General features: G+C 40.9%; 1 non-coding gene and 1 pseudogene across 1 annotated transcript; one reads left to right on the forward strand and one right to left on the reverse strand.

The window, feature by feature from the left end:
- LOC149750998 (uncharacterized) overlaps window positions 1–4983 on the reverse strand; it is a 55010-nt pseudogene extending 50027 nt beyond the window's left edge.
- Window positions 4984–5185: 202 nt separating this feature from the next.
- On the forward strand, window positions 5186–5294 carry LOC120113366 (small nucleolar RNA R71). Its single transcript, XR_005509316.1, has one exon. It is a non-coding gene; the product is annotated as a small nucleolar RNA R71 (small nucleolar RNA).
- The last annotated feature ends 6277 nt before the right edge of the window (window positions 5295–11571 follow it).

Here is an 11571-nt window from a genome sequence, read left to right on the forward strand (position 1 = left end):
GGCGCCAAAATTCTGTTCGTCCTTTTTCTGTCTAACTAAAAATATGCTAGACCGATCGTTGTTAGAACCGACGAACAAAGTTTAAATTTAATTTACTCTTACCTGTTCTACCCGAAGAAAAGTGGTTGTAAGAGGTCGATCCACAGGGAGGCGGTTGGAGTTACATAAAAATTAGAACGTTCACTCGGATTCAAAATCGATTTTTGAATAACAAAAGAAAAACATTACTTTGAGGATGTTAAATGATTCTCTAGTCTGCCAGAGAAGGTTTTTCATTTGAAAATAACGAAAAGACAAATACTTGGAATAGAAGAGCATTTATAAATTTAATAAAATATTTAACTATTTAAAGGAAAACTTTGGCATGGATGAAAACAGTGCTTAGGAAGATTGAAGCCTGAAACATAAACTGCATGAAAGAAAATTTCATATATTGCAACTAAAACAAGAATTCTTGAATGCATAAAAATAAATTGCAGAAATTAAACTTAACCTAAAACATGAATTGCATAAAAGAAAAATTAATGGATTGCATAAAAGAACAATTACAATAGTAAATGAAGATTGGAAGCCTAATGCTTCCTCCTTCTACAAAATAAAAAATAAAAACAAAGGAAGAAAAACAAGAAAACTCCCCTTTTCCCTCTTTCCTATTTTTTATTCTTTCTTTTCACAAAACAGAGCCATCTCCCCTGTTTGATTTTCTTTTTGATTTTCTTTCTTCTCTCCCAAACCGAGCCCTCTCCCCTGTTCTTCTCTTTTCTGTGGACCCGCCGGCCCCCTTCTTCTTCCTCGCCGAGCTCTCCTCCTCCTGCCGAGAACTCCCCTATTTATAGATCGCCCGAGCCTGGAGGAAGAGAAACGGGCGAGGGATCATGGCCGCTGGGATTCCGGAAGAGGAGGAGGGCGCGGTCTGCGACCGTGGGCGGGATCTCGGCTGCATCACGGCGGAAGCATAGGCGGAGGAGGCTGGATCACGGGACGGTTGCTGGAGGAGGAGGCGATCATCCGAGATCGCACATGGAATGGAAGGCGATCCGGGATCGATGGGAGGATGCCGTGGAAGATGGACGGATGCGGCTGGAGGCGATCTGTGAGGCGGGATCGTTGGAAGGAGGGGCTGGCCGCTGGGATTCCGGGATGATTGGGCGCGATGGAGGAGGCTGGATCGCTGGGATGTTCACCGCGTGAAGAATGCGGGCTGCTGGCACGGTGGCTGGCACGGGAGTTGGATGCATTCGAACGGGCACTTGGGATCGTTGTGGCGGACGCATGGGATCATTCCCTCTCCCCTGTTTTCGCATGGATGCTTTGATGCGGGTGAGAGGATCTCCCTTCATTGAATATGGGTTATGTGCTAGTTTCTGCAATGGAATTGGATTTTGGAAGAAGGTCTGGGACTTTCTTTGCCCTCCTGAGATGGGAGGAGTCATCTGTTCTGACTGGAGGTCAATTGCAAGTCTTTCAAGTCATGGGTCACCCAGCACCTCATAGTTATGATATGGTCAAATTAGATCTGCTAAAAATTCTTTCCCAAAAGTATAGAAAAATTGGATCCGGACCCGAACCCGACTCGGACCCGACTCGGACCCGAACCCGACTCGGACCCAACTCGATCTTCAACCGGGTCGGATCTGGGAAGGGATCATTCTGAAGTCAAATTTGTACTCAATGTGCATTTTATCTCTAATTTATGATAATCTGTGTCAAACCCAAATATAATATTAATCTAGTGAATTTATTATTATCGGTTAGCAATAACATTAATTTTAGTGACATGTAGATCGCATTTTTGTGCTCTCATCAGATAGTGATGTCAAATTCTTGGAGTAGAAGTATCCATCGTATTAAGCGTGGTTTGGCCTCTTTCTTATCCAACAAATATTTTAGTGCCGCATGGTCCGTGAAGATAACAATAGGAGCACCAAGGATATAAGCGCGAAATTTATCTAAGGCAAATACTACTGCAAGCAATTCCTTCTCGGTGGTAGTGTAATTCATTTGAGCATCGTTTAAGGTTTTACTTGCATAGTAAATGACATATGGCTTATTATCCTTGCGTTGTCCTAGGACAGCTCCTATTGCATAGTCGCTAGCGTCGCACATAATCTCAAAAGGTAATGACCAATCGGGTGGTCGCACGATGGGTGCAGTGCTAAGCATAGACTTCAACTTTTCAAATGCCTCCTGACAGGTTTCAGTCCAATTGAATGGTGTATCAAGGGATAGGAGGTTACATAATGGTCGAGATATGACACTAAAGTCCTTGATGAACCTCCTATAAAATCCGGCGTGACCCAAAAATGATCTAACATCTCTAACCATCTTGGGTGCAGGTAGCTTAGCAATTAAATCAGTCTTAGCTCTATCTACTTCCATGCCCCTCGATGAAACAATACGTCCTAAGACAATTCCCTTTGGCACCATGAAGTGGCATTTCTTCCAATTCAGTATCAAATTCTTTTCCATACATCGAGCTAAGACAGCTTGTAAATGTGACAGGCAATCATCAAATGTGTCGCCAAAAATGGAGAAGTCGTCCATGAACACTTCCAAAAATTTTTCGTTCATGTCTTCAAAGATGCTGAGCATGCATCTTTGGAATGTTGCAGGTGCATTACACAACCCGAATGGCATTCGTCGGAAAGCAAATGTGCCAAAAGGACAAGTAAAGGTAGTCTTCTCTTGATCTTCCGGTGAAATTTCAATTTGATAATATTCCGAATAGCCATCGAGAAAACAATAGAAATCATGCCCTGCAACCCTCTCCAATACTTGGTCTAGGAAGGGTAAAGGAAAGTGATCCTTTCGTGTGACCAAATTCAGCTTTCGGTAGTCAACACACATGCGCCAACTCGTCGGGACACGAGTTGGAACTAGTTCACCTTGTTCATTTTCTACTACCGTCAAACCCGATTTCTTAGGAACGACTTGAGTAGGGCTTACCCACTTGCTGTCGAAAATTGGGTAAATAATATCCACGTCAAGCAACTTGAGGACTTTTGCCTTAACCACATCTCTCATTGTAGGATTTAACCTTCGTTGCATTTGCCTTGTAGTTTTGGCATTGTCCTCCAAATATATCCGGTGCGTGCAAATTAAGGGGCTAATTCCCTTCAAATCGGCAATAGACCACCCTAAGGCTCCTTTATGATTCTTTAAAACATCAATTAATTTTCTTTCTTGGGTATGATCAAGTCCAGACGAGATGATTACAGAAAAAGTATCTTCGGATCCAAGAAAAGCATACTTAAGTTCCTTTGGTAAGGGTTTCAATTCGAGCTTGGGTGCTTGCTCATGGGATAGTACTATTTTCACCTCTCGAGGCGACAATCCCTCAAATTCTCCTACTTTTGGTCTCCACCCATTGACCATCTTGATATCCAGATTATCCACAATAGGTGTGCCTGACAAATCATCATCATTGGTTCCATTAGGACACCAATCAATTAAGCTATCATTGAATGGGTCGTTAATTGTTTTAGCTAACAAATATTCTTCTGCGATGGTTTCAACCCAATCAACCTCCTTACTCTCTTCGGGATCATTGGGTTGTTTGCACACATTAAAAATGTTCAGTTCTAAGGTCATGTTACCAAAAGAAAACTTCATGACGCCATTCCTATAATTAATCAATGCATTAGAAGTTGCAAGGAATGGACGTCCTAAAATGACCGGAATCTGAGACTGTGAGTTCGAAGCCGGATGTGTGTCCAATATAATAAAATCGACAGGAAAGTAGAACTTGTCTACTTGGACTAATACATCCTCGATAATTCTCCTTGGAATTTTAACTGACCTGTCAGCTAATTGCAAAGTGACGGAGGTTGGCTTCAACTCACCTAAACCAAGTTGCTCATATACAGAATATGGCAACAAATTCACACTCGCCCCTAAATCTAACAATGCTCGCTCTATCCTAAAGTCGCCTATGATGCATGAAATGGTTGGGCAACCTGGATCTTTATATTTAGGGAGAATGTTGTGCTGCAAAATAGCACTCACATTTTCAGTTAAAAATACCTTCTTCTTAACATTTAGTCGGCGTTTGACAGTACACAAGTCCTTCAAAAATTTGGCATATGAGGGTACTTGTTTGATTGCATCAAGAAGAGGTATGTTGATCTTTACTTGTTTAAAAAGCTCAAGAATTTCAGAATTAGGTTCGAGCTTTTGCAACGGCTTTAACCGTTGTGGAAAAGGTGGAGGAAAAGGACATTCAACTTTCTTAGTAGAAGTTGGGACCTCAACTTCTTCTTTGTCCCTTTCATCAACTTTGGGAGCATCAGAATTAGAAGTGACCTGCGGTCTCAATGGGACGGTTTGATCAATGACTTTCCCATTACGCAAAGTCATGATGCTCTTTGCATGCTCTGTATGCGAACTAGAAGGAGCCGTATTATTACTACCGTGCACTTGTGGGTTAGGTTGGGGTTGAGCTGGAAGCTTACCCTTCTCTTGGGTACTTAGGACGGTAGTCAACATTGACAATTGGTTCCTTATGTCTTCAAAATTTCGAGTATTTTGAGCATTGATATTAGCTTGACCTTGTAGAAAAGTTTGTATGGATTGCAAGGTATCCTCGATATTTGGCTTTTGAGAAGGTGATGGTGCATAGGTAGGATGTGCAGGTGGAGGAGCTGAATGGTGTGCCTGTTGAGGATGATCGTTTCTCCACCTAAAGTTTGGATGATTCTTCCAACCAGGGTTATAGGTATTCGAGTATGGATCGTTATAAGGCTTTTGGTAGGAGTTCATAGCATTTGCTTGATCGTGCAAGACTTCTTTGAATACTGGTATGGTGGGACAATCTGCAGTAGTATGATCCGACATATCGCAGATACCACAACACTTATTTCTAAGTTCTATAGTCTTGACAGGCTCAATCTTCCTAAGCTCAATTTCTTCTACCTTCCTAGTGAGGGCTGCCATTTTAGCATGAAGATCATCCTCAGTTCTGAGGTTGTAAAGGCCTCCCTGTACAGAGCTAGTAAGCTTAGGTAAAGACTTGGTGTTTCTATCCCCATTGTCCCAAAGTTGGGCAGTCTCAGCAAGGGAATCCAAATATTCCCACGCCTCATCAGGGTGTTTTTCTAAAAATCTACCATTGCACATGGTCTCTACAAACTGTTTCAACTGTGGAGATAAACCTTCATAAAAGAAGCTAATGGTTCTCCAAGTTTTGAATCCGTGATGAGGGCATGAGAGAAGAAGGTCTTTAAATCTTTCCCAACATTCATAAAATGTTTCATTATCTTTTTGTTGGAAATTGCTAATATGTCTTTTTAAAAAGTTGGTCCTTTGTGTGGGAAAGAACTTCTTCAAAAATTCTCTCTGCATATCTTGCCAAGTTCTTATTGATCTAGGTCGCAACGAGTTTAGCCACGTTTTGGCCTTATCCTTTAGAGAGAAAGGGAACAATGTCAATTTGAGGACATCCTCGGTGACGTTTGGCACTCTAAATGTAATACTTAATTCTTCAAAATCTTTTAAATAAAGATACGGACTCTCGGATTCTAATCCGTGAAACTTGGGAAGCAATTGAATTACCCCGGGTTTGATGTCAAAATGTCCTACATTATCAGAAAAAATTATGCATGAAGGTTGACTAGTCCTAGCCGGTTGTAAGTATTGTCTTAGGGTCATAACATGGGGTTCACGTTCTCGATCGTGGTGACTCCCCGCATCTTCATTAAAATCAGCCATCTCACAAGGTGTGAGATATTGAGAAGGAATTTTAGGGGTATGTCCTAAGGGATGATCTAAAGTTGTACGACTTAATCGACCAGTGTCGTCCCTATTCCACTTTAGCATGCAAAATATTTCCCTCTCTTTTTTTATTTTATTTTATTTTATTTTATTTTAAATATAAGTACTAACTAAAGATAACCTAAAACGACACCCTAAAATAAAAATCTATTCACAATCAAACATGCAACAAAGCATTACACCTCAATTTCTAATATTTTTCTTAAATTTCTAGACAGCTCCTAACTGGTTTGAAGAGGGCACCTAAGCCTCCAATCCGGTCTAATGAACCGAGTTGACCAGGTAAGCTCCCTAGTAAGTGGAGGGGTCACGATGCGTTCGCAAAGGTCCCACTTAAAACCCACTTGCCTCGAACAGATGAACTGTCTTCCTTATAGGGACAAAGCTTGCCTAGACATCAACTAAGCCACAGAGCGAAATTGGTGCAACTTTCGGTGGTCTTCGTCCTATTGAGCTCGAATGTCCTTAGGGGCCAACGTCTAGTTGATTTTAGTTAAGCTTAGGATATTTATGCACTGGGGTGATTTTTGGGCTAAGGACGAGTGATGAAATCCCGACCTTATCTTTTTAAATGGGTTCTGCCCTTAAAATATTTTATGATGATGTTTTATACTATATGCAACAATCAAGAGATTTTTTTTTTAATGTTTTATGACATGACATTAAATTTCATTGAATAGGTGATCAAGCAAATTATTTATTTTTTTAAAAAAATTTTATGAGTTGAAGTTTGAAATTTGAAATTTGAAATTTTAGATTTTTCCTCTTTTTTTTATAAATTTTTGAATAATCACCCTTGATCTTTTCTCAAAATTTTTTTTTATTGATTTTCAATTAGCAACAAGGGGTAATGAGATATAGTAACAATAAAATTCTGATTCTAAAAAAAATTAAATGCAGAAAATTTAAAACAGAAAGCAGCAAGGTTTTATATTAATATAATGGTCTTAAAAGTCTCCGAATGTCAATCAGACCGTTCAGATTATTGAACAATTTGTCTTGCACTAGCTGACCAAATTTGAGTCAAATCAGACATCTAATATCTATGATATCAGAGTTTGATGCAGACTATGTAGGGAACTAAAAATAGTAGTAAAGATTTTTTTTTTTTTCAAAAGACAAATACTAACTACTAAGGTACTAATTAAATCTAAAATTATACTAATAACTCAGCCGTTCTCCGACAACGGCGCCAAAAACTTGATGCAAAAATAAAACTGTTCTCCCAAGTGCAGGAGAATCGCACAAGTAGTATAACTCGGAAGTCCGAGGTCGATTCCTCAGGGAACGATCTATAGATTATTAGCGTAATTTTTTAGATGTGATTTTTAGTTGGTCTTCAAAAATTAAAAGCAGAGAATAATAAATAATTAAACAACGTTCAAGAATATAGAGAAGGCTAGGAATCTGGATTCCCCCTTGATAATATAATTTTCAACAATTAAATTTTTGCGATTCTTGATTAAGGATTAATTAGATAGAACAGTTCTAAGCATGGAATATATACTTTGAAAACATGAATTCAATATTCAAGTATTTATCGTGCCGGTTACGTCTACGATAAATCAAAAATCGAAACAACCCATGCATCAATAAATATAAACCGTACAAGATCTATCTAACAAATAAGTATGCAAGAACCAAGAGCATATAATAGATGTAAATCAAAGAAAATAATCGTTCAGAATTTTACTTGATGAAAGCAAACTATCAAGGGTTCTTCCATCACCCTTGACCAAAGGTGTTAGCCTCCCATTACAAAAGCACTAGCCTTTCCCTCTCTTATTTCCCTTTTTTTTCTTTTTCTTTTCGAAAACAGGGCATACCCTGTTTCCTTCTTCTCTTTTTTTTTTGTTTGAAAACTCTGCAGCAGCCCGACGCCCCCCTGTTCTTCTTCTTCGATGGCCCCCGGCTCCTCTGTTCTTCCCCCCTTTTTATACAATCAAAACCCCTCCAAATAACCTTCCAAGCAAATCAAAACGGACACTGGAATCTGGGATGCGGATCCGGAAGCTTTGAATGCTGAAAATTAGATCACGAATTCGCTGCTGTGGACCTCACGAATGGCTGGATGCACGTGGAGCGGGTTGAAGAAGAACGGATCACTGATCCGGGAGGTAATCATGGGATGCTGCTATGAAAAGGGATGAGAGCTGCGGCAGCTGGGGCGTTAATCCGCTCTGTGATCGCGGACGGAGGCGTGCGTTCATGAGGAGCTCGGATGCGGGTCCGGCAGATGGCTGAGAGCGCGGGAGAAGCGGACACGGTGGAGACGGGATGCTGGGAGGCTTCACGGGCTCGAGCGCTGGAGCTGATCGCAGGAGAAGAGCAGATCATGGATCCTTGGCGCTGTTTCCTTCTTTCGACCACAAAGAAATGGGAATGCGGTGAAGATGGGAAGCTGGGAGGCGCCTTAAACGGGCGGAAGAAATTTGGGTGAGCGGAAATACGGGATGCACGCGTGAGAGGAGCTGGAGATTAGGTGCGGGAGATCAGATCACATATCCTGATTCGGGGGAAAGATCACAGTTCTTTGGACTCGTGAATGGTTGAGGTGGGTGAAATCTGGTTGAGAGGATGCGGCTTGCACGCAGAGATGCTTGCGAGATGATGGGCTCGACTAGGCCATGGCGAGATCAGGTGCGCACAGCTTGGGCTATGCATCTTCCTGAACCAAATCTGTATCAAATATGCATTTTATTTCTGATTTACGATAACCTATATGAAACAAAAGTATAATATTAACTCGACGAAATTATCATCATCTGTTAACAATAAGACTAATTTAAGTGGTATGTAGATCGCACTTTTGTGCTCTCATCAATAATTTTCTTTCAGGCCTCCAGTGGGGTGATCATTGCCACATGTCGATGGGCGGCATGTTATAGTCAAGATCAAGTCACTTCTCGGGCTAGCCACGGGCCAATAATAGCCATAGCTGTAAAAGCTGGGAGAGTCTGAATGGATGGTTCATCTACATTGATTTAGAAATTTATTTTGATCAAATGTATTAAATAATTTGAATTCTATATTGGTAGACATATATTATATCATGTACTAATAATCAAGCTTCTATAATTGAAAATCTTGTACTCTAAAAATTAATTTTTTATGTAAAGATTATATGCTGAGTGTTGCCCAGATAGACAACCCAAGAGGGGGGGGGGGGTGAATTGGGTTTTAAAATAATTTGGATATTTAAAACGTTGTGGATGACTAATTAAAACTATTGCAAGTTGTTTAATTAAATGCTATGTGCTGTGAGTGATAAGAGAGGAAGAAGAAGAGAGACAATCAAACACAAACACCAAGTTTTATAGTGGTTCGGAGCTAACCTTTGCTCCTACGTCCACTCCCCAAGTCTCACTTGGGAATTCACTATAACCCTCTTGGATTACAGCCGGTTGTTTTCCAAGCTCACAACCAAACTTGTTGTTTTACGAGCTCACAACGAACTCGGTCGGTTTTCCCAGGCTCACCGACTAGAACCACCCCGATTGTTTTCTCGGGATCACAATCAAACCCTTACACACGTTGGTTTTAATAACTAGGCTCACCAACTAACCTCTATACCCTTGATTCAATCCCCCGATTGAATCAAGCAAATACAAGTTGTAAATAGAATAGACAAACAGAAAAACAAGCTTCTCAAAAGCAGATGAAAGACAATATAATCTAAAAGGAGTTTAGAAGCCCTCAAACGCTTTTAAGTTGGAGAAAAGGAATTGCTTCTTAAACTTCGGTCTCCTCTTGAATGTGTAGTCGACTTGAATGCAGGAGGAGCTTCTTTAATTGCTGGGAAGATGTAGGTGGATGCAGTAAATGCAGATCTTCCCTTTTTCTCGTTGAAGAACAAGTTGCAGAGTTGAATGCTTGAATACTTGGAGTGGAATGGTTGTTCTCTGCCTTGCTACAGTCCTATGTGGCTATTTAAACCAACCCCCACGGAAACTAGCCGTTAGAGAGCTTTTTCTGCCCGTTCTGCACACTCTGTACAGTCTGAAATGTGTCCGTTGGTGGGTTGGAGTCGACTCGCGCGATCAGGAGTCGACTCGTCTGTAGCGGCAGTCGACTCATACTTTTCCGGAGTCGACTCTGCAACTGTTCCAGATTTGAATCAAAGTTGCCTTCGCGACTGGGAGTCGACTCGTCTTGACCCAGAGTCGACTCGCCAACTTCTGGAGCTGACTTGGCTTTCTCGGAGTCGGCTCATCCCATGAAGTCCGTGGACGTATTTTTGAATTTGGTCCAGTCGAGTCGACTCGACTGTCCTGGGAGTCGACTCGGCGTTCAGAGCCCGAACTCCCTATCTTCTGTCTTTTGGCTCATCCAGTCTTGGAGTCGACTCGAGCTTCCTCGGAGCCGACTCGGCTCTCAGTTTCCGAAACTTGGTCTTCTGCCCTTTTGATGTGAAGCTGCCTTGGAGTCGACTCTAGCTGTCTGGGAGTCGACTCGAATCTCAGAGGCAGTAACTTGATCTTCTGTCTTCTTTGTGGTCGCGGAGTCTCGGAGTCGACTCGCATAATGCGGGAGTCGACTCGAATCTCAGAGTCCAGAATCTGCCCTCTGACTTTTTCTTTGTGTACTGCTGAGAGTCGACTCTTGCTGTCTTTGGAGTCGACCTGCCAACCATCGGAGTCGACTCGCGTTCCACTGGAGTCGACTCGAATCTCAGACCTGAAAACTGCTCTCTGACTTTTTCTTTGTATTCCTCTTGGAGTCGACTCTTACTACCCTGGAGTCGACTCGGTGAACATCGGAGTCGACTCGCACACTTCGGGAGTCGACTCGTTGACAGGTTCTGAGTTGAAGCTTTCTGTTCGTCTGTCTGTTCTCAGTCGGAGTCGACTCGTACTGATCCGGAGTCGACTCGAGCTCGTGCCAGTGAACTTGATACGCTTGGAGTCGACTCGTGATACTCTGGAGTCGACTCGAGTCTCAGACTTTGGTTCAAGCTGACTTCTTAATTTATCCAAAAATTATGAACCAAGTCTTGAGACACTTAGACAAGATTTTCACTGAAACACTTAATTGAATTCATTAGTAAACAAGAAATATACTCAAATGCTTTGAGCTCATCAAAATCAAATAGGGTTTTAATCAATCACTCCACAATCTCCTCCTTTTTGATGATGACAAAACATTGAGTATATGTAAAGTGAATTGCACAATAAACAATCAAATAAAATCCATAAATGAATTCAAATGTCTGGTAATTCAATTTATCCAAGCTTGAAAGGAGTGAAACAATAAATTTCGGAGTTAAAGCTCCCCCTTTCATTTGGAATTATATAAGCCTTCATATCATGCATTCAATTGTTTGGCTTATATATAATTAATGATTTAGCTTTCTTAAAATTTCAGATTCTCTCCCTCAACATATGCATTCTACTTTGTTTTGATTCTTTGAATTTCCTTTTAATGCTTTGAAGTTTTTGAACTGAAATTTTGGTTTTTAGAGAAAAAATCTGTCAATTTGTTCTTGAGTAGGATTCAGCTAATCTCCGAATATCCCTTGAATAGATTCTGGAGATTACTCCATTAGGAGCCCCAAAAGAGAGATAATGAGCCTCGAGGTACCGAATCCACTTAGAACAAATTTGTGTGTTTTAAGAGTTTAGCTTTTTATTGATTTCCATTGATTCCTTTTACATATTTTATACATATTTTTCCCCCTTTTACATATTTTATACATATTTCTCCCCCTTTTTGTCATCATATCAAAAAGGAGGTAAACAGAACACACAATCAAACATAGATCAAAAGGCACATTATTGAAGAAAAATGTGGCTACTCATTGTA

This window comes from Phoenix dactylifera, chromosome 17, assembly GCF_051530095.1.
Source record: "Phoenix dactylifera cultivar Ajwa chromosome 17, Ajwa_hap1_PhDact_Kaust_v1.1, whole genome shotgun sequence".
Taxonomy (NCBI): domain Eukaryota; kingdom Viridiplantae; phylum Streptophyta; class Magnoliopsida; order Arecales; family Arecaceae; genus Phoenix; species Phoenix dactylifera.